The sequence below is a fragment of the Dasypus novemcinctus genome, chromosome 6, assembly GCF_030445035.2.
Source record: "Dasypus novemcinctus isolate mDasNov1 chromosome 6, mDasNov1.1.hap2, whole genome shotgun sequence".
Taxonomy (NCBI): Eukaryota; Metazoa; Chordata; class Mammalia; order Cingulata; family Dasypodidae; genus Dasypus; species Dasypus novemcinctus.
The window spans coordinates 116,380,912-116,404,305 of record NC_080678.1 but is presented as its reverse complement, the minus strand read 5'-3'; the positions used below and the strand labels follow the sequence as shown (position 1 = coordinate 116,404,305).

At 40.4% G+C, this 23,394-nt stretch overlaps 1 protein-coding gene and 1 pseudogene across 1 annotated transcript in view; one reads left to right on the top strand and one right to left on the bottom strand.

Moving 5' to 3' along the window:
- Positions 1–23,394, bottom strand: part of LOC131278811 (putative zinc finger protein 487) — a 56,078-nt gene that overhangs the window by 8,773 nt on the left and 23,911 nt on the right.
- On the top strand, positions 7,984–15,990 carry LOC139439192 (RNA polymerase II elongation factor ELL2 pseudogene; annotated as a pseudogene).

Sequence of the window (23,394 nt, the reverse complement as noted above, 5' to 3'; positions counted from 1 at the left end):
ATACCCAGGGCCTCCTGACCTGTGTGGTGAGCTTGCCCATGCGTAGTGCTGCTGCATGCAAGAAGTGCCGTTCACACAGGAGTGTCCTCCACATAGAGGTGCCCCACGTGCAAGGAGTGTGCCCTGCAAGGACAGCTGCCCCACGTGAAAAAAGCACAGCCCACCCAGGAGTGGTGCCGCACACGGAGTGCTGATACAGCAAGATGATGCAACAAAGAAAGCGACACAGTTTCCTCGTGCCAAGTGACAAGAATGCAAGTGGACACAGAAGAACACACAGCAAAATGGACACAGAGAGCAGACAATGGGGAGAAGGGGAGAGAAATAAATAAAATAAATATTTAAACAAATAAAAAAATAAAAATACTCAAGGAAATAAAGGAAAGTACAGAGAAAGAACTAAAGGATATCAAGAAAACCATGAATGAACAATATGAGAGTCTAAGCAGAGAGATAGAAATTTTGAAAAGGAACGAAACAAAATTACTCAGGTTGAAGAACTCAATAACTAAAATAAAAAATGCCCAGGATTTCTGGCAGAAGAAAGAATCACTGAACTTGAAGACAAGTCACCTGAAATGAGTCAGTTGAGGAATAGAAAGAAAAAAGAAATATTAAGTGTGGGACACCATCCAGCATATCAATATACACATTATGGGGGTCCCAGAAGGGAAAGAAGGAGAGAAAGTGGCAGAAGGGATATTCAATGAAATAATGACAGAGAACTTCCCAAACTTAACAAAAGATATGAATATGCACATCCATTAGTATAACGTGCTAAAATGCAAATGCAAAAAAAGTTATGATAAATCTATGGTTTTGGACATAAAATGTGCAAAGATATAAGTGGTAACAAGTACAAAAAATTGGGGGGATGACAAAGGGGAATAGGAAAAATATATATGCATGCTATTGAAGTTAAGTTGGTATCAAACCAAACATGATTATTGTACCTTTAAGATGTTCAATTTTAACCCTATGGTAAGCACAAGGAAAACAGATGAAAATTTATCTAGATAGAAAGAAGGCACTCAATATGGTACAAGAGAAGAAAGATAATAAATATAAAAGTAGGCTTTAATGGAACTGGGGGGAAATGGTAGAAGACTTACAAAGGCCAAATAGCAATATGGGAGAAAAAAGTCCTGTATTATCAATAGTGACTTTAAATGTAAATGGATAAAACTCTCCAGTCAAAAGGCAGAAATTGGCAGAATGAATAAAGAAGGATGACTCAACTGTAAGCTATCTGCAAGACACTCACCAAAAAGTCAAAGATGCAAGTAGGTTGAGGGTGAAAGGATGAAAAAATATATACCACGCAAGTAGTGACCAAAGTGAGCTAGGGTGGCTATACAACTACCAGATGAAGTAAACTTTAAGTCAAAAACAGTTATGAGGTGCGAAGCAGATGTGGTTCAAGAGACTGAGCTCCCATCTAAATACAAGGGAGGTCATAGGTTCAGTTCCTGAGGACTCCTGGAGAAGGCGAGCTGGCATGATGGGCAGGCAAGGTGAGCTGATGCAACAAAGAGACACAAAGAGGAAAGACAATGAAAGATACAACATACCAGGGAGCTGAGGTGGCTCAAGTGATTGAGCACTTCTCTCCCACATGGGAGGTCCCAGGTTTGGTTCCCAGTGCCTCCTAGTGGAAATGAGCAGACACAGAGAGCAGGTAGTGAGCACAAACAATGGGGGTGGTGGTGATGAATAAATAAATAGATCTTTAAAAAAAAGTTATAAGGGATTACAATGGTCATTACATACTTATAAAGATCTTGGACAATTCAACAGGAAGATGTAACAATTATAAATATATATGAACCAAACAGCAGAGCCCCAAAATATGTGAACTAAATACTGACAGATTTGAAGGAAGAAATTGACAGTTCTACATTAATAGTAGGAGATTTAACATACCACTCTCAATAATGAATAGAACATACAGTCAGAAGATCTATAAGTACTGAACTTGGAATGATATATTAAAACAACTAGACCTAACAGACATATATAGAACACTTCACCCAACAAAAACAGAATATACATATTTCAAGCACACATGGGTCATTCTCCCATGGATAGCCTCTATGTTGGGTCAAAAGTCTCAGTAAATTCAAAAATATTGAAATCATTCAATGTATGCGCTCTGAACACAATGGACTAAAACTAGAAATCAATAACAGAGGGAGAAATGGAAATTTCAAGTATGTGGAAACTAAACAACATACTCTTAAACAATCAATGGGTTAAAGAGAAAATCAAAAGCAAAATTTGGATATCTCTTGAAGTGAATGAAAATGAAAATGTAACATACTCAAACTGACAGGATCCAGCAAAGGCAGTGCTGAGAGGGAAATTTATAGCTTTAAATCCTTACATTAAAAAACACTTCAAATTAGAAACCCAACCTCAAAATTAGAAGAGCTAGAAAAGGAAGAGTACACCAAACCCAAAGTGAATAGAAGGAAGGAAATAAAGATAGGGGGAATAAATGAAATAGAAAACAAAAATACAAAGGAAACAATAAAACCAAAAGTTGGCGCTTTGAAAAGATCAATAAAGCTGATCTTTAGCTAGACAAAGAAAAAAATGAGAAAGGATATGTATAACAAAAATCAGAAATGAAAAGGGGAACAACACTACTGACCCCTGCTGAAATTAAAAGGATAATATGAACAACTGTATGCCAATAAATTAGATAATATAAATGAAATGGACAAATTCGGAGAAACACACAAACTACCTACATTAACTCAAGAAAAAATAGAACATCTCAGCAAACCAATAACTAGTAAAGAGATTGAATCAGTCATCAAAAACCTCCCAACAAAGAAAAACCCAAGGTATTTTCATTTTCATTACAATAATAATAATAATAAACAAACCAAAAAATCACACAAACGAAAAGAAAAGCTCAGGACCAGATAGCCTCACAGGGATTTCTACCAAACATTCCAAGAAGATAACTTCAATTCTGCTCAAACTCTTACCATTAAACCAAAGCTGAATAAAGATACACGAAAACTACAGACTAATATCTCTTGTGAATGTAGATGCAAAAATCCTCAACAAAATACTAGGAGACAAAATCCAATAGCATACTGAAGGAATTATATGCCAATGGCAAGTGGGATTTATCCCTGATATGCAAGGTTGGCTCAACATAAGAAAATCAATTAATGTAATATACCACATTAACAGAATGAAGGAAAATAACCACATAATCATATCAATTGATGCAGAAAAAACAACTGACAAAAGCAGTACCACTTCTTGATTTTAAAAAAATTTATATCACTAGGAATAAAAGAAAACAACCTCAACATGATAAAAGGCAAATATGAAAAACCCACAGCTAACATCTTAATGGTGAAAGACTGAAACCTTTCCCTCTAAGATCAGAAATAAGACAAGAATGCCCACTGCCACCATTGTTATTCTACATTGTACTGAAAGTTCTTGCCAGCACAATTAGGTAGGAAATAGAAATAAAAGGCATCCACTTTGGAAGGGAAGAAGTAAAACTTTCCCTATTTGCAGATGGTATGATCCTATATACAGAAAATCCTGAAAAATCCACAACAAAGCTCTCAGACCTAATAAATGACTTCAGCAAAGTGGCAAGGTACAAGATCAACATCCAAAAATAACAATAGTGTTTCTATACACAGGCAATTAATAATCAGAAGAAGAAATCAAGAAAAATATTCCATTTATGATAACAATCAAATGTTTAGGAATAAATCTGACCAAGGATGCAAAGGACTTGTACACAGAAAACTACAAAACATTACTGAAAGAAATTAAAGACATAAATAAATGGAAAGATAGTCCATAATCATGGATTAGAAGACAAAACATTACTAAGATGTCCATACTCGGAAGCAGATGCGGCTCAAGTGATTGAGCTCCCAAATACCACATGGGAGGTCCTGGGTTTGGTTCCTGGGGCCTCCTGGAGAAGGTGATTTGATGGGCAAGTGCAGAGAGCTGATACAAGATAACACAACAAAGAGATACAAACAGGAAAGTCGATGAGAGTCACAACAAACCTGGGAGCTGCAGTGGCTCAAGCAATTGAGCACTTCTCTCCCACATGGGAGATCCCAGGTTCAGTTCCCGATGCCTCCAAAAGAGAAGACCAGCAGACACAGAGAGCAGACAGCAAGTGCCAATGAGGGGGGTGCGAATAAATAAATAAAATACATCTTTAAGAATGAAAATAAAATTTACAAAAAGATGTCAATACTACTCAAAGCAATTTATAGATTCAATGTAGTCCCAGATAAAATTCCAACAACCTTCTTTGCAGATATGGAAAAGGCAATCATCAAATTCATATGGAAGGGTAAGGGGCCCCAAATAGCTAAAAGCATCTTGAAAAAGAATGAAGTCAGACTACTCACACTTCCCAATCTTGAAACTTGTTATAAAGCCACAGTAACCAGTACAACATGGTCTTGGCACAAAGTCAGACATATAGACCACTGGAATAGAATTCAACGAGGTGGCAAAAATCACTCATTTGGGAAACAACAGTATCTTCAACAAAGGGTGCTGGGAAAACTGAATCTCCATTTGCAAAAAAAGGGAGCAGGACCACCACCTCATACAATATGCAAAAATCAACTCAAAATGGATCAAAAACTTAATACAGGAACTAGAACTATCAAACTTTTAGAAGAAAATGTTGGGAAGCATCTTCAGGACCTTGTGCAGAAAATGGTTTCTTAGATTTCATACCAAAGCACAAGCAACAAAGAAAAAATAGGTAAATGGGACCTTATCAAAATTAAAATTTTTCTTACTCAAAGTACTTTATCATGAAAGTAAAACAACCTACACAATAGGAGAAAATATTTGGAAACCATATATCTGATATAAAGGATTAGTATCCAGAATATATAAACCTTCAGCTTAACAACAAAAAGACAACCCAATTTTAAAATGGGTAAAGGCTTGAATAGACATCTCTCCAAAGAAGATATACAAATGGCAAGAAAGTGCATGAAAATATGCTGAACATTATTAGCCATCAAGGAAAGGCAAATCAAAACCATAATGAGATAACATTTCACACCCACTAGAATGGCTGCTACTAATAAAATGGACAATAACAAACGTTGGAGAGGATGCAGGGAAATAGGAACAGTCATTCATTGCTAGTGGCAATGTAAAATGGTAGCACCACTGTGGGGGACAGATTGGCAGTTCCTCAGAAAAGTAAGTATAGAACTACTATATGACTCAGTAATCCCACTTCTAGATATATACCTAAAAGAACTGAAAGGAGGGATTCGAACCAATGTTCATAGAACCATTATTCACAATTGCCAAAAGATGGAGGCAGCCCAGATGTCCATCAACTGATGAATGAAAAAATAAAGTGTGGTATATACATACAATGGAATATTATTCAGTCATAAAAAGGAATGAAGTCCTGATACATATGACAACATGAACCTAGAAGATATCACTTTGAGTGAAATAAAGCAGAAACAAAGGGACAAATATTGTATGATCTGACTCAAAACAATAAAGCAAACTCAAAGAATCAGAATCTAGAATATAGGTTACCAGGGGATGGGATTGGGATAGAGAATGGGAAGTTAAGGCTTAAAATGTACAGGGTTCCTATTTGGAATGATGGAAACATTTTGGTAATGGATGGTAATGATGGTAACACAACATTGTAAATGCAAATAGCACTCAAATATATATCTGAATATGATTAAAAGGGAAATGTTAGATTGTATATATGACAATAGAATTAAAAAATTTTTAATCCATGTGACTACACTACACAAATAGGAAACCTAAATTAAACCATGGACTTTAATTAACAGAATTATAAAAATGTGCTATCATCAATTGTAACAAATGTTGCATACCAATGCAAGGTGTTGGTGGTGCGGTGGTATATGGGAATCCTTTTCTAATGCTTTTATGCGCCATTGTTCGTTAAACCCACAATTTCTCTAATAAAGAAAAAAATAAAAAGCCTCACAGACATAATCAGGAACAAGATTATAAGTAATTGGGGACTTATCCCACAGTTTAGATGTTCCATAATGTTTGATCATTTACCCCTTAACTAAAATTTGAGCACTCACCCAGCACAGTTATTTATACATTGATATATATGTGAAATCTCATTCATATTTTTGTAAAATACAGATACCCGTGTATAAATATGCTAGTATTTCCTTCATACATTCAGTGGATTTTCTTGGGCACTCCTTGAGGTAGTGTTCTCTAAGGGTCCCCAGGTCAACAAAATTAGCATCACCTGGGAACTTGTTAGAAAACCACGTTCTCAGGTCTTGCCACAGACCTACTGGGGCAGCCAGCTTCCAAGATGGCCTCCAAAGATTCTGGCCTCCTAGAATTCATGCCTTGGTGCAATCTCCTCCCACATTAAATAGGGATGAATTTTTAAACCAATAGGATGTTGCTAAAGCTGCCAATACAAAATTACCAGAAATGGGTTGACTTTTATAAAGGAAATTAATTTGAGGTAAAAGCTTACAGTTCTGAGACAGTGAAAAGTCCAATTCAAGGCACCATCAGAGATGCTTTCTCACCAAAGGCTGGCTGCCAGCAGATCCTGGAGGGTCTGCCAATCTCCCTCTACTTTCTCCTCAAGCTCAGCTGTGGGCAATCTGGCTTCTCTCCCTAGGCATAGCTCCTGGAGCCTCTTGGGGCTTCTCTATCTTTCTGCAGCTGTAGGTGAACCTGGAGTCCTTTCCTTCACATGGCAGGGTCAAAATGGCAGAGCACCCTTTCTCTGTGTCTTTTCTGTGTGTTCTCAGTTTATATAAGACCCAGCAAGAGGGCAGAGACCCAACCTGGGTCATGCCTCACTGACATATACTCTAATCAAAAACCTGAAAGCAATCTAATCAAGCGCTCTAATCAAAGGCCCCTTAACTGAATTTGATGCAATCAAAGGACCCCACACTCACAGGAATGGATTATTTAAGAACATAATCTTTTCTAGGATTCACAAAATTCAAACCATCACAACAGAGTGTGATTTCTGAGGCCAGGTCAGAAAAGACATTGTTCCCTTTCACTTAGTTCCCTCCTGTTTGCTTTCTCTATGAAAAGCCAGCTGCCATGCCATGAGGTCACTCAATCACCACAGCAAGGTCCACATGATGAGGAACAGAGGCCTCCTGTCAAAGGCCAGCACTAACTTGCCAGTGATGCAAGTCAGTCATCTTAGCAGTGCATCCTTCAAACCAGTCAAACTACAAAATGGCTGCAGCCCCAGCTGACCACGAGACCACAACCAGAACCACCCTGCTAGGCCACCTGTAAATACCAGGCCCACAAAAATGGTATGAGATGCATTATTTTTCTGCAAACCTACAACTACTCTAATAAAAAATATAAATTAAAAAAAAAACTACATGAGATAATAAATATTTGTTGTTTTAATCCACTAATTTCTTGGGTAATTTTTTTACACAGCATTAAATAACTAATATACAGGAAGTGGACATGGCCCAGTAGATAGGGCGCCCATCTACCACATGGAGGTCCACGGTTCAAACCCCGGGCCACCTTGACCCGTGTGGAGCTGGCCCATGCACAGTGCTGATACACGCAAGGAGTGCCGTGCCACGCAGGGGTGCCCCCGTGTAGGGGAGCCTCACACACAAGGAGTGCACCCCGTAAGGAGAGCTGCCCAGCACGAAAGAAAGTGCAGCCTGCCCGAGAATGGTGCCGCACACATGGAGGTCTGACACAACAAGATGACACAACAAAAGGAAACACAGATTCCTGGTGCCACTGATAAGGATAGAAGCAGTCACAGAAGAACACACAGTGAATGGACACAAAGAGCAGACAACTGGGAGGGGGAGAGAAAGAAAAATAAATCTTAAAATTAATTAATTAATAATACAGCTACATAATCCATTATTCTGGGAATAGGGCCTAGCAATGAGTGTTTTAACAAGCCCTCCAGGTGATTCAGATAGACACTAAAGTTTGAAAACTAGACCCAGAGATGGGGTTGAAAAACTTCCATAAAGAGCCATACAGTAAGTTATATCTTAAAAGCCATATAGTTCTTGTCAAAATTAATTAGCTCTGTCATTACAACATGAAAGCAGCCACAGACAACACATAAACACGGGGGTTTTTCTGTGTGCCAATAAAACTTTATTTACAAAAACAAGTGGCACTAAATTACAGTATGCCAGAAGTGGGATGGCTGTCACAGTGACGGCTGTGGCACACTGTGGCCTTTAAGATGGCAGCGGGCCTGCAGGAGGAGGACCACTTTAGGTTGCCATGCAGGCATGTGGAGCAGGACAGTATCACTGTACTCACATGAACCTCACTGAGACGGCGATCGGGGCACCAGAGACCTACCAGGGCCACAAAAATTTAATTCCTTTTTCACCTTCGATTCAGTTCCAAGGGCTCCAAGGACTCGTCAAAATTCCTAACAAGCAATCTCCCCAAAGAAGTACATAACTTTAGCTTTTATTTGTCAAATGTGGGTAAAGATAACCCTCAAGGCAGTTTCAACTGCATCCAGCAAACATTCTCCAGCTCTGGAGCCTCCCAGCTCAAATGTATGGGATTTAAACAAGATTTAAAAAATTTAATTTGTGCAACAAACAACTGGTATCAGATGACACAAGAAAGAATGATCCAGGCAGAGAAGAAATCCCACAACCATAGCACAGAAGTTATCAAACCATATATGGTTATCAAGCCATATACGTAGGAAAAAGAGTGCAAATTCAGAAAGCAGCTCAAGATGTTTCAGATGCAGTACCTAAGAGAAAAAGGTCAACTCCCATGAACCCTACAAATACAATTCAAAAGACACACAGCAGCAGCAGTGCTTCTCAGCAGCCATAAAGGGACAAAGTGATTCATTTACTGGCACTGAAGGCCTACAAGAAACCTGAGCTGCTTGCTCCACTGCAGAAAGATGGCATCAATTAAAAAGACAAGAACTTCCTCAGAGCAATTCTGAAATAGGTAGCCAATCTGAATCCTAATGTCCTCTCATATACCTTAAAAGATTATGTTTTAAAGAGCCTCAAAGAGGGAAGCGGACTTGGCCCAGTGGTTAGGGCGTCTGTTTACCATATGGGAGGTCCGCGGTTCAAACCCTGGGCCACCTTGACCCGTGTGGAGCTCGACCACGCACAGCGCTGATGCATGCAAGGAGTGCCCTGCCACACTGGGTTGTCCCCTATGTAGGGGAGCCCCACACACAAGGAGTGCGCCCCATAAGGAGAGCCGCCCACCATGAAAAGAAAGTGCAGCCTGCCCAGGAATGGCACCACATACATGGAGAGCTCACACAACAAATGATGCAACAAAAAAAGAAACACACATTACTGTGCCGCTGACAATAGAAGCAGACAAAGAAGACACAGCAAATAGACACAGAGAACAGACAACCGGGGTGGGAGGGGGGAGGAGAGAGAAATAAATGAAGAAATAAATCTTTAAAAAAAAAATATATATATATATATATATATATAAGAGGTTCCCATATATCCCACACCACACCACACCACACTCCTCCCACATTAACAACCTCTTTCATCATTGTGGCACATTCATTGCATTTGGTGAATACATTTTGGAGTACTGCTGCATCACATGGGTATTAGTTTACATTGTAGTTTACATTCTCCCCAGTCTATTCAGTTGGTTATGGCAGGATATATAATGTCCAGCTTCTGTCCCTACAATATCATTTAGGACAACTCCAAGTCTCGAAAATGCCCCCACATCACATCTCTTCTTCCCTCTCCCTGCCCTCAGCACCTACTAAGGCCATTTTCTCCACATACATCAATGATAAAATTTCATTGCTAGAGTTACAACAGCTCTATAATAGAATACCAGTAAGTCCACTCTAATCAATATTTTATTCCTCCATCCTGTGGACCCTGGGATAGTAATGTCCACTTCACCTTGAAATCTAGAGGGGGCTTAGATCCCACATGGCTGATGGATGTGATTCTCCTGCTTGCAGTTGTAGGCACTCTCAGTTCCCTGTTGTGGGGGTTGACCATATTCACCTCCCTGTTAGTTGGCCTGGGTAAGTCCAATGAACCAGAGAGTAGGAGTTACAACTCTGCTCAGGCTCAGGACCCAGCTGGCACATGCCCAGTCCAGAGCTTCAAGTTCCTGAGTATACACCAACCCCAGTACCAACCACAGGTTCAGTAAAAGTGACAGAAGAGGCATGTGTAGAAAGGTCACATCTGAGTCCAACTCTATCACACTCAGGAACACAAATTACAAAGTAGGGCCCACTGACAAGGCACTGAACTCCAGGGCCATCTGCCATGACCATAGAGCCTGTGTGTCTCCATAGCTCTCAGGAGCAACAGTACCTGGGATTCTATCTAATTGTATCTACTTTGGCTCTCTCTGGGATTCTGCTGAGACGTGCATAAGCACGACCCCTCTGATGACCTCCCAACTCTTTTTTGAAGACTCTTAGCCATATAATCTCATTTGTCTTTATCAATATTCCCCTTTTATTCAAGGTCTTTTTCTAATTGCATCATTAGCTAGTGATTGGTAGTAATCCCTTGGTACCAGGGAGGCTCATCCCCGAGAGTCAAGTCCCATGCTGGGGGTAAGATAATGCATTTACACGCTAAGTTTGGCTTAGAGAGTGGCCACATTTGAGCAACATGGAAGCTCTCAGGAGGTAACTCTTAGGCACTCTGCAGCTCTAGGCCTAGTCAAAACTTCAGGCATGCAGGCTCATAAGCATAGTCATCAGTATCAAGGGCTCATCTTTGGACCATCCTTCTTCACTGGTCATTGCCCTTGCACTTGGGGGATTGTTGCTGTTCCATGTATATAGGGTATATAAAAATGTTCAGATATTCGTTGGGTATTTTCATACTAGTTAGAGTTACAAACGACAACTGAGGTAGTGCTGAGTTATTAGACTATGAATTCTAACTCCAATTCCCCTAGCACTCAGAAGGCCAGAAGACTCAAGACTACCTTCTGATAGTTTTAGTCAAAATGGTAGTTATCCATTTATAAACCCCCTCATCATGACTCTTCTACCTTCCACTTACTTGTTAAGTTTATTTCTCTAAGACTTAAAGCCTTCCAATTGCTCCTATGCTGGTTGAGCCTTGAAATCCTACAAGTTATGTGGCCAACTCCTACTCTCCTGTTCTTAGGGCCTTTCCTGGACATCTAACAAAATGACAGTGATTGACCAGTCCCAGCCCCAAAACAAGGGATATCTCCAACTGCAAGCAAAACGATTTCATTCCTCTGCCCCATAATATCTATATCCTTTCTCAGCCTGAAGCAGTCAGAGGGCACATCATCCCAAATGCCTCAAGACTGAGGAATGAACAAAAATAAGGTGGTGGGGGGAGTGTAACTGCTAACTAAAGTAGATTTATTGTTATTGTGGTTATCTTATTTTAACTGAGTAATTGTAACAATTTATATAAAAATAAATTTTTAAATTAAAAAAACAGTAGTATCTACTAAGAGAAAGAAACTAGACAACAGGTACTACATATTGTTTGACTCCATCTATGGAAAATAGAAATAGAAATAAATTGAAAAACAGAAACAGAATAGCAGATGTGTATGCCAGGGGAAGCATAGAACGATTGAGAGGTAATTTTTAAGGGGTAGAGCTTTTTTCCTTTTTTTTTTTTTTCATTATTATTATTATTATTGGAATGATGAAAATTCTCCAATAATGACTGAAATGATAAATGCGCAACTACATGATTACACCAAATACCAATAATTATACACTTTGGACGAACTGTATGCTTTATCGGTACGTACCAATAAAACTGATTTGTTTGGAAAAAAATAAAGAAATGACACTGAGACTGTTGAGGGAACTTGCCAAGTTAAATAACTCCAGTCACGTTCCAATGAAGGAGTTAAAGAGAGCTGTGCTGCCTCAAAAGAGTCTTCCTCAACACCGGCACTCCCAGATTATTTGATAAAATATATTGTTATTGTCTCCTATGAGCAATGCCAGAATTACAGGGATGACTTCAATGCCAAGTATTATGAGTACAGGGCCTTGCAGACCAGGATGGAGACTGTCGCTAGATTTATCAGACTTGGTGCAAAATGAAAGTACCTTTCTCTGAGCTCAAAAAAGCATCAGAATGTTCATGAAGTTTTACAAGAGTATCAGAAGATCAAGCAGTCTAGTCCTAATTACCAGGAAGAAAAATACAGATGAATTTTCATAATAAGCTGGCTCATATTAAAAGACTAATAGGCAAATTTGACCAACAGCAAGCAGAGTCACGGCACTAGAACTCTGCTGGGGCCAGAAGATGAGAATAAAGTTAAGTTTATTTAATTAAAATTCCAAATGAGTTGCATGAAGATTCCAAAAGGATGAAATTTCACCTGTTGAAAGTTTCAGTATTAGTAAACTTGAGTTCCCTTTTTTTTTTCCACTTTACTTCACTTCCCTGTATTTTTGAAGCTTTCTCTGGTGCTGTTTTTCCCCTAAAGACTTGTGTTTATGTCAATAAGAAATCTTTTATTTTAGGCAGATAGGGGAGATACAGTATCTATACGTCAAGTCATTTTTTTTCATCAAAAACTTATGTTTGTCACTAGGAATTTTTTTGTAACATATTGGGAACCCAATTCTCACACTTCAATGTTGTGTGCATAAAAAATAATAATAATAATATCCAAAGTCAAATGCTTCAGGATAAACATAAACCGATTTTCTGACCCTTCTTAATGTGAACTCTTTGCCATAAGTTGTAGAATGATTAGAATTGCGCACAAAATACAAAAAACTAAGTATATATGTACGTACGTAGATATACATACACATATGTATATACAGGCTTACTTGATCTAGAACAGTAAATCTGCCTGCAAGTTAACTCCTCATTGCAATGGTTGCCTTAAGGTGTTTACTAGTTGAGTACATAGTGTGGTTAAACATAAGCTACACCGCTTCCCACTTGATTAGAGCAACAGGAAGCACACCTACCAGAGTCTGAAGCATGTGCTTGAACTGTGTGTGTACAGGTTATGTGGATGTGAGCAAGCATCAGAAAAAAAGCTGCAACTCCTAGAAGACCAAATGCTAAGGTTAAATAACTGACAGATGCTACTACAAGGGCTTTTTTCTGTCAAATTGTTACTTTATTGCAGAAGACAATGCATTTCCATTTCAACAGTTTGTCAGCTTTAATAATGTTAGGTAAAATCATTATGTTATTAAAATGAAAGAGGCCTACAGTTTGGGAACAAAAGTATAAAATTAAACATGCAGGTACCTACTTACATACTGCTATAATGTTTTGTTGGTTTTCCTTAGGAGGTACCAGAAAATGAGCCCTGGACCTCCCATGTGGGAAGCAGGCTCAATTGCTTGCACCACATCCACTTCTACAAAGTATTTTTTGAAGACACATATGCAAAGAGGTTATTACCTACATGTAATATATATCTGAGGTTTTTTTTTGGTTTGTTTGTTTGTTTTATCCTGGGCACCAGGATTATTAAAAAGCAGATATAGTTAAACATATCATACTGTGATTCATCAAAACAGCACACATTTTCATTTCATGGGGCATATATGTGACTTAAATTATCACTTGTTTCATCATGTGGGAACATAAATTATGTGGTTAAAAATATAAGGACTTTGAAGTAATGTTAATTCAAGTTGTACTGTCATTTAGTATTGTCTTTCCAAAGTGCTGCCAGTTGTAAAGGCAAGCATTATGTTTACAAATCTGTTTTGAAATGTTTGTCAAATTTGGGGCAGTATCTTTAATAAAGATGTTTGTCTCCAGCATCCAAAAACAATAACTTTTTAAAAAGTGACAGAGGAGTGGGCATTGCTCAGTGGATGAGTGCCTGCTTTCCATATAAAAGGTCACAGGTTCAATTCCTAGTACCTCCTTAAATAAATAAATAAAACTAGCTTCTTTCTTTCAAGTAGCAACTTCCTTAATAATAATTTTTAAAAATTTATTTTTGCATCTTGGGATGTACATGTTCCTAGAAGGAAAGCTAGAGTATAAAACAAGGGACTGAAACCACAGAGAACTCAGGTGTGTGGTTAGTAATACAAATACAAGGAAGTTTGTTCAGAGAAAGCCTGGTGAGGCTGCCCCAGGGAGCAAAGGGAGTGAGAGTGCTGGCTCCCCACCGGCGCTCTGGAGGCGGAGCTCAGGTGTGCCGGTCGAGAGCAAGCCTCACCACTGCCTGCCTGCAGCCCAACGCTCTTGAAAGGACAGCGAGACTACAGTGAACCAGCTCCCTGGGGGCACTACAGGACCCCTGAGCAATAAGCCACAGCTCCGGCCACTGGTTTCATCGCTTCTTCTGTAGCTGTCATTTTGTTTGGCTCAAACTTTCTAGCACCATAAAAATGTGATAATGGCAATGGAATGTTTCTTCAGTGGGTTCTTTGTGCTGCCATATGGTTGATTGCCTTAGATGGTCAATTTCTGATATTACCTAGCCCTAAATTTTGGCCTTTTGCAAAGCTTGGCAGCTGCATTTGGGCAACAGAGAACAGAGCTGTTGTCCCAATTATCAAAACCACTGGTTTACAGAGCAGATGTGGCTCAAGTAGTTGAGCACCTGCTTCCCACACAAGAGGTCCCGGGTTTGGTTTCCGGTGCCTCCTAAAAAAAAAAAAACAAACAATAAGCAAAATAAATGAAAAAACCAACTCAGGGTTACCAACATGACTCAGCAGTTACGAAGTTCTGGGTTCAGTCCCCAGCCCTGGTACCTCAAAAAAAAAATTAGTTTAAGCCTTGGAATCTTAATCTAAGGATCATGTAATGGATTAACTGGCTGGGCAAGCTCAAGGCTTGGCTGGTTTGGAATGGCTGCACAAGAATATCAAAACCCCTGCTAATTACATTGGAGCTGGGCTATCAGTAGGAAATGCTTTCATATTTTTGTTTGTCAAAAGTGAAATACCAAGTAACAGACATACCACAGATACCACACGTTAATCACAGAACATGCAATCAACCAACTCAAGATAACTGGTATGAATATTACTGGGTGGATAAACTTCCTACAGTGGGAAACAGATGTGGCTCAACTGATAGAGCATCTGCTTACCATATAAGAGGTCCAGGGTTCAGTACCCAGGGCTTCCTGGCCCTATGGTGAGCTGGCCCAAGTGCAGTGCTGCCACACACAATGAGTACCGTGCCACGCAGGGGTGTCCCCCATGTAGTGGAGCCCCACTAACAAGGACTGTGCCCCACAAGGAGAGCCACCCTGCATGAAAGAAGTACAACCTGCCCAGGAGTGGCACCACACATATGCAGAGCCGACACAGCAAGATGAAGCAACAAAAAGAGACACAGATTCCCGATGCTGCCTGACAAGAATGCAAGCGGACACAGAATAATACACAGCGAGTGGACACAGAGCAGACAACAGGGGAAGAAGGGGGGAGAAATAAATAGGTTCTAAAAAAAAGCTTCTACAGTGCTACACCACACAGTGGGCTGTAGTCTCACAGTGATAGCTGGAATACTCTGGATCCACATTTGCCAGTCATTTATATCAAGGACCACAGTAGACAAAATGGTGGTAAATATGTAGGGGCAAGTCAATACGATTTTGACTATGTCTTCGTACGCTTCAGTGGCATCTTTCTCACAAGTACAGTCTACTTTTTGGCTTACTACATAGCCATGAAAAATAGTCCTAAACTATATTCTGAAGCAATCTTAGGAGGATTCCTTTGAGGAATCCTCTGGGCAATAGCTACCTGCTGTTAGCTAATCGCTAACTAATCACTCTCTTAAGTGTGTGGTCAGTTTTCCAATCATCATTGCTGATCCAGGATTCATAACTCCAGTGCGGGATATCTTCCTGTTTAAGGAAATACAGAGTCTAAAATACTACCTGTTAATGATATTTATATTTTGTATCATCTTGATGGGAGGATTAGGCCCTGCTCTTTCTAAGATCTAACAATCAAAAGACCAGCAGATGGCAGCAGTGGTTAAAAGGCCATCTCTGCCAGTACAGCAACAATGTTCCTTAAAGAGTTCATTTTCAAATTATAAATGGACCTCAATCATTCTTTTTTCACAATATATATTTATGTATTCCCTTCCTGTCCCCCTCCCCCCCACCCTGCTTTTGCTGTCTGTATCCATTCACTGTGTGGTAGTCTGTATCTTTTTGTTTTTTAAGATGTATTTTTATTTCTCTCCCCTTCTGGCTCCCTACCCCCCCCCCCCCACAGTTGTCTGCACTCATGTCCATTTGCGGTGCATTCTTCTGTGTCCAGTTGCATTCTCGACGGCACTGGGAATCTGTGTCTCATTTTGTTGCATCATCTTGCTGTGTCAGCTCTCTGTGTGTGCAGCACCACACTTCTGGGCAGGCTGCGCTTTTTTTCGTGCCGGACAGGCTCTCCTTGCAGGGCACACTCCCTGTGTTTGGGTTTCCCCTATGTGCGGGACACTCCCACATGAGATGGCACACCTTGTGCGGCAGTACTGCACTTGGGTCAGCTCACCACACAGGCCAGGAGGCCCTGGGTTCGAACCCTGGACCTCCTATATGGTAGGTGGACACTCTTATCAGTTGAGCCACATCTGCTTCTATTTCTTTTTTTGGTCTTCTCATTTTTTTTTCTCTTCTAGGATTCACCAGGATTCAATTCTGGGACCTCTGATGTGAGAGGTTCCCTGTTAGCTGCGCCACCTCATTTCCTGGTTTCTGGCTCACCGCACTGGCACTCAGCTTGCCATGCAGGAACTGGCTTGCCATGTGGGCACTGGCTTACTATGTGGGTGCTGGCTTGCCACGGAGGCACACTTTCTCTTCTTCTTTTTCACCAGGAGGCCCCAGGGATCTAACCATATGGTAGGCAGAAGCCCTATCACTTGAACCACATCTGCTTCCCTCAACCATTCTTCAAGTGTGTAAATGATTGTTCCCCACAAATGTGAGAAACATGGAAAACTGAGTTGCAGTCAAGTAGAAAAGGGAAAATTCTTCTGATGAACTGTATATGAAGGACTTAACCGAGTGATTAAAATGTCTACATTTTCACAGCATTATTTGAGAGGGCTCCTTTTACCACAATATGTAAACATTATTGCATAATCCAGAAAACCATATGGAGTCCATTTACAAAGAACTTACAGTCCAAATTTCCAACTTACTATCCTCATTAATTGAGAGAGGCAGAAATAATTTAGCAGAGAAAAACTTACTTTATAATAGAATCAATTCCAAATGATCTGGATCCTAGATAAAGAAAATGTCAAGGGTGGTAACTGAATGTTCAAAAGTCCATTTCGTTATTTTTAGTGAAAACTTAAATTCACTTCAAATCAGTATTGCCCAACTCTACCTCACCCACCCACCTTAGCTCTAAAGATTTTTATTATCCCTAGATAAAATCCATCCTCAAAGAACAAAAAGTTTTCACCATTTGAACCTCTATTATATATGTGTGTATATATATAATTGCGTACGTATACACACACACATAATTGCGTACGTATACACACATACACACATGGTATACAGAAATATATCATTCAAAATTTGGGGGAACATTCTAGAGATACTGAAGTGAGTTCTAGCTTATCAGAATGAGAATTTTAAATGGACCAACACGTGTTTGGATGTATCATTTATTATTTTTTTTCTGAAATTCCTAGAATCTCTGTTGTTAACTGGTAGTTTTCCTGTTTTTCTCTTGTATTGATTTGTCATTTCCACTAGGCAAAGAAAATGACAGAAAGCTGGCTTTATTTATTTATGAAAACTAAACTGGAAACGCTAGTGCAATGTTTATCACAATGCTTTCCATACTCATAAGAAATCAAAATTCTACAAGCTCTCACCTGTTAGTACAGTAATTGCTGTGCAGGAGAGATAGAACAGCATTCTGCTTAAATGAATGGACTCTGGTTTAAATCTTTTTTTTTTTCCAAGAAAAGAAAGAGTTTATAGCCTGGTTGGCCAGCAAGGAGCCTCAGATTAGTCTCCTGGTTTGAATCTTATCTCTGCCTCTTCTTAGTTTTGACTTTGAACAAGTTTTTGAGCCTCCCTATATCAGATTCTTTATCTCTAAATTGGAATAATGATAGTATCTATCTCCCATGAGAGGTTCAAATTAAAATCTGTAAAATAAGTTCAAGAGTATCCGGCACTTGGCAAACACTATATAATTGTTCGCTGTTAATATGTGTTGCTTGAGAAGGTAAACATGTATCTATGGATTGGAGAATACCTTTTAAGAAGTTGTCTCACCTCTCATCCAAACAATTATACTTCTTCCTCTAGCTATGAATTCAACATAACAATGATACTGGTGTCCCTGTTTTAATACTGATTTGCTTATATAAATAAAATATTTGTAACATTTTATAAATAAAATTCATTTTAATTTCAAATTGAGAAAGCAGACTTGGCCCAGTAGATAAGGCATCTGTCTACCACATGGGAGGTCCGCGGTTCAAACCCCAGGCCTCCTTGACCCGTGTGGAGCAGGCCCACACGCAGTGCTCATGCGCACAAGGAGTGCCATGCCACGCAGAGGTGTCCCCGCGAAGGGGAGCCCCACGCACAAGGAGTGCACCCTGTAAGGAGAGCCGCCCAGCACAAAAGAAAATTCAGCCTGCCCAGGAATGGCGTCGCACACACAGAGAGCTGACACACAAGATGATGCAACAAAAAGAAACACAGATTCCTGTGCTGCTGACAACAACAGAAGCAGACAAAGAAAGAACATGCAGCAAATGGACACAGAGAGCAGACAACACGGGGGTTGAAGGGGGAAGGGGAGAGAAATAAATGAAAAATAAATCTTTAAAAAAATAATTTCAAATTGATATGTCATTGATTATGCTGATAAATGGAATAAACTGACATGATTTTTTAAAAGTTTGGGGAAGCAAATGTGGCTCAAGTGATTGAGCTCCCACCTACCACATGGGGGGGTCCGGGTTTGGTTCCTGGTGCCCCTGGAGAAGGCAAGCAAGACAGCAAAATTGGCCCAATGGGCAGGCATGGTGAGCGGACACAACAAAATGATGCAACAAGGCGACACAAAGAGGAAAGACAATGAGAGATACAACAAAGCAGGGAGCTGAGGTGGCTCAAGTGATTGAATGCCTCTCTCCAACATGGGAGGTCTCAGGTTCAGTTCCCAGTGCTTCCTAAAGAGAAGACAGGAAGACACAGCACACACAGCAAATGGACACAGAGAGCAGACAGTGAACACAAATGGGGGGCGGGGGGCAAATAAACAAATAAATCTTTAAAAAAAAAAGGTTGTTCAGGAGCTATAAAACAAATATATGCCATAAGTACAAGTATACCTGAATGGGGTATAACTGTATTCTTGTTGTCATAGGTATGTTCTCTGGATAGGTAGAAGCTCATACAGTAGCTATCAAAATATTAAACTTTCATCCTGGGGAAGTCCTGCTTCTTTCTCAAATGAGATGGTAAAAAAAACAAAAAACAAACTCTGGACTACATAAGCCTTACCTAATAAAAGAAAACAGTCCAATATGCCAAGCCCTCAATCTTAATGCTTGCACTTATGAAACTTACTCCTGTAATAATGAAACTAAGCCTAATTATAATCAATGCCTAAGAGTTACCTCCTGAAAACCTCCTTGTGGAGGACTTCCCTGTAAGCCAAGCTCTGCAAATAAACTCACCACCTGCTCCCAAAGTGGGACATGACTTCTGGGCATGAGCCTCCCTGGCATCGAGGGATTATTACCAAGTGTTAATCAGCAGTGCATCTGGAAAAAGACCTTTACCAAAAGGGGAAAATATTAAATAAAACAGAGTTTTTAAACAAAGCCTCAATCAAAAGTGCTCCTCAGATTTTATACACCTGTATGATTGTTTTGTAGGTTTGCAACTTCATAAAAAAATATGTTTAAAAAAAAAAAAGTGCTCCTGAGGGCTCTAGGGACATCCAGACACCATAGGCAAGCCACAAAGACTCATGCAATCAACCCTTGGTGGGCCCTATTTGGGAAAATATGAAAATCTATTTCCCAAATATAACAGTTATACTTATTTAAAATTCCCCTAATCATGATTCTTCTACTCTTTTTATACAAACCTGTAATTTTCAATGCACTTGTCAAATATGTTTCTCAGAGATGTATTTCCTCTTCCCCATGATATCTAAGACCCCTCTCAGCCTGAAGCAGTCAGAGCAGGCATCATCCCAAATCCCTCAAGACTAAGAGAAGAACAAAAATAAGGGGGGGGAGGGGGGAGGGGGAAACGGACTTTGGCCGAGTGGTTAGGGCATCTGTCTACCACATGGGAGGTCCGCGGTTCAAACCCCGGGCCTCCTTGACCCGTGTGGAGCTGATCAGCTGGCCCATGCCCAGTGCTGATGGGCGCAAGGAGTGCCCTGCCACACAGGGGTGTTCCCTGCGAAGGGGAGCCCCACGTGCAAGGAGTGCACCCGTTCAGGAGAGCCGCCCAGCACGAAAGAAAAGTGCAGCCTGCCCAGGAAAGGCACCGCCCACACTTCCCGTGCCACTGACAACAGAAGCGGACAAAGGAAAAGAAACAAGACACAGAAGCGGACAAAGGAAAAGAAACAAGATGCAGCAAAAAGACACAGAAAACAGGCAACCGGGGGAGGGGAGGGGAATTAAATAAAAAAAAATCCTTAAAAAAAAAATAAGGGGGGAGGGAGCAGATGTGATTCAAGCAGTTGAGCCCCTGCTTCCCACATGGGAGAGCTGGAGTTCAGTTTCCAGTGCCTCCTAAAAATAAATAAATAAATGAATGAAAAAACTAACTCAGGGGAGATCGATATGGCTCAGTGGTTGAGTGCCAGCTTCCCACATTTGAGGTCCCAGGTTCAATCCCCAGCCCCAAGATCTCAAGTAAAATTAAAAATTAAAGAACTGTATTATATGAACAGAGAACCCTAAGTTCAACCACGGACTTTAACAGTACAATTATTAACATGTCCTATCATCAGTTGTAATGAATTTTCCACACCAATGCAAGGTGGTGGTGGTGGGCTGGTATATGGGAATCCTGTATTTTATGCATGATTGTTCTGTAAACCCACAACTTCTCTAGTAAAGAAAAAATTAAAAATTGAAAAATTAAATTTTTTTAAAAGAGGCAGATCAGGTTTGACCTATCTATAGACTAGGCAAACAAGGTAAAATACGATCATATCAAAACCGATCTCATAAAATGGGCCCTAAAGAACCAAAGGGACTGCCTCGTGAATAACTGAACAAGCATTTCTACCGAGTTAGCAGGTGATGCTCATGCTGCGGCTGATCCAGAAACCATGCTTTCAGACTATCTTCACCTTAGGATTTACGGCCTTAGGGTATACAGCCCCACATCTCAAATCATAGGTACAAATATTAGCACCAGTAAAGACATGAAATAAACACTGGACTTCCATGTCCACACTTGCATTGCAGGAGCAATGATGTATAATTGTGGTAACCAATACAGTAGCACCTAGCTACATGGGCTATTGAACAACTGAAATGTCGTTAGGCTAAACTGAGAGTGCCATACGTATAAAATACACAGCAGATTTCAGAAGCTTAGTTCAAAAAAAGGAAATATTTCACTGAGAGTGCCTTTTCAAATATCGATTACATGTTGAAATGTATTATTTTCTGTATCCTGATTTAAATTAAATAGGTTATTAAAACTAATTTCACTTGCTTCTTTTTCACTCCTTTTTTTAATGTGTGGGCTCATGTTATATTTCTATTGGTCAGCGCTGAGCCAGAAGGACAGTGGAGATTGGCTTAAGGGAAAAGAGAGGGCAAAGGACAGTAAGAGAGCTGATTCAGGCAGTAATAATGGAGGGGCAGAGGAAAGATGATACACAGGGATATGATGCATCAGTCACCAAAAATCAGGCGCCTGACTCATGCTATAAAGGGAATATGGGGAAATGATCACCAAGGGTATCTTTATGAGCATCCAGGTAAAACCCAGTACCATTTGCAAAACCAGAAAGTGGAGAGAAAGAGGCTGGGCTTCAAGTGTTTCTGGGAAAAGCAGGGCAGGCTCCCCAGGAGGCAGCTGGAGGGATGCTTCTGGGGCTCAGAACAGAAGCCCAGGATGAAGTTAAGGCCTGGGGGAGTTGCTGGCATCTCAGTGGTAGCTGAAGCCAGCAGTGAGTCAGACGGCTCCCAAGGGAAGAGCCTGTGGGGGCAGAAGAGCAGGTACCGGATCTGAAAGAGCCCTCCTCAGGAGCCTGGGAGAAGCCCAGGCCATGAAGAATGAGAAAAAAATTCTCTGAAAGGGAACACTAAACCCAGGAGAGAAGAGTTTAGTAGGAACCCAAACAACCACTAGTTTTTCACTTACAGAAAATGAATAGAAAATGAAGCAGATATTTTAGGGAAATTAGAAATAGAACAATAAGAACTAAGATAATCAAAACAACTGAACATGGAGAAAACAAAATTACAGCAAGAAATGGAAGAAAATCAGCTTTTAATTCCAATGATACTCTTACATATACTGAGAAGAAAATTACTAAAATAAAGAACAGACTTCTAGAACACAGGACAAAAGTCCACATAGGAGGTGCTAGGAGGAAGTTTTCAGCTTATCAGTAACACTGTGAAGGTCACCACCCAGGGGCATGGCCACCAGAGGGCGGAGTGAAGCGTGAGCTGTAGAATGCTCCCCTGCCCCACCTTACAGCACACCAGCAGGGCTCAGTGCAGGAACAGTGGCTGTCAGCTCCAAGAGCTGCGAGACAGACTTCTCAACAGAGTCTTGGGAAGTACAGAGGGAAGTGCAAAGTCAAGAGGGAAGGAAAAACAAGGACACTCGAGGAATCTGAAGCCTCTCCCACCTATAGGTCCAACAAACATTAAACAGAGCCCAACTCCTAGGCAGATTTCACATAAATCCTCACACTAAAGCCTAGTATCTCAGTTCTTATTACCAGATACAACATGTTCAGCTTTCAACAAAAAATGACAGGACATGCCAAAAGGCAAGAAAAACTTACCCTGAAGATGCAAAGCAATCAGAATCAAACTCAGGTGTGGTACAGATGTTGGAATTGTTACACAGGGACTTTAAAATAATTACGATTAATACTTGAAGAACAGATGGAGGGAAGTGATGTGGTTCAAGTGATAAGGCCTCCGACTACCTTATGGGAAGACATGGGTTCAATCCCTAGGGCCTCCTGGTGAAAAAGACGAGAAAGCGTGCCTGCACAGTGAGCCAGTGTCCCCATGGCAAGTCAAGTGCCAGCATGGTGAGCCAAGTGCCCACACAGTGAGCCGAGTGCCCATGAGGTGAGCCGAGTGCTCATGAGGTGAGCTGAGTGCCCATGTGGTGAGCCAAGTGCTCATGCAAGTC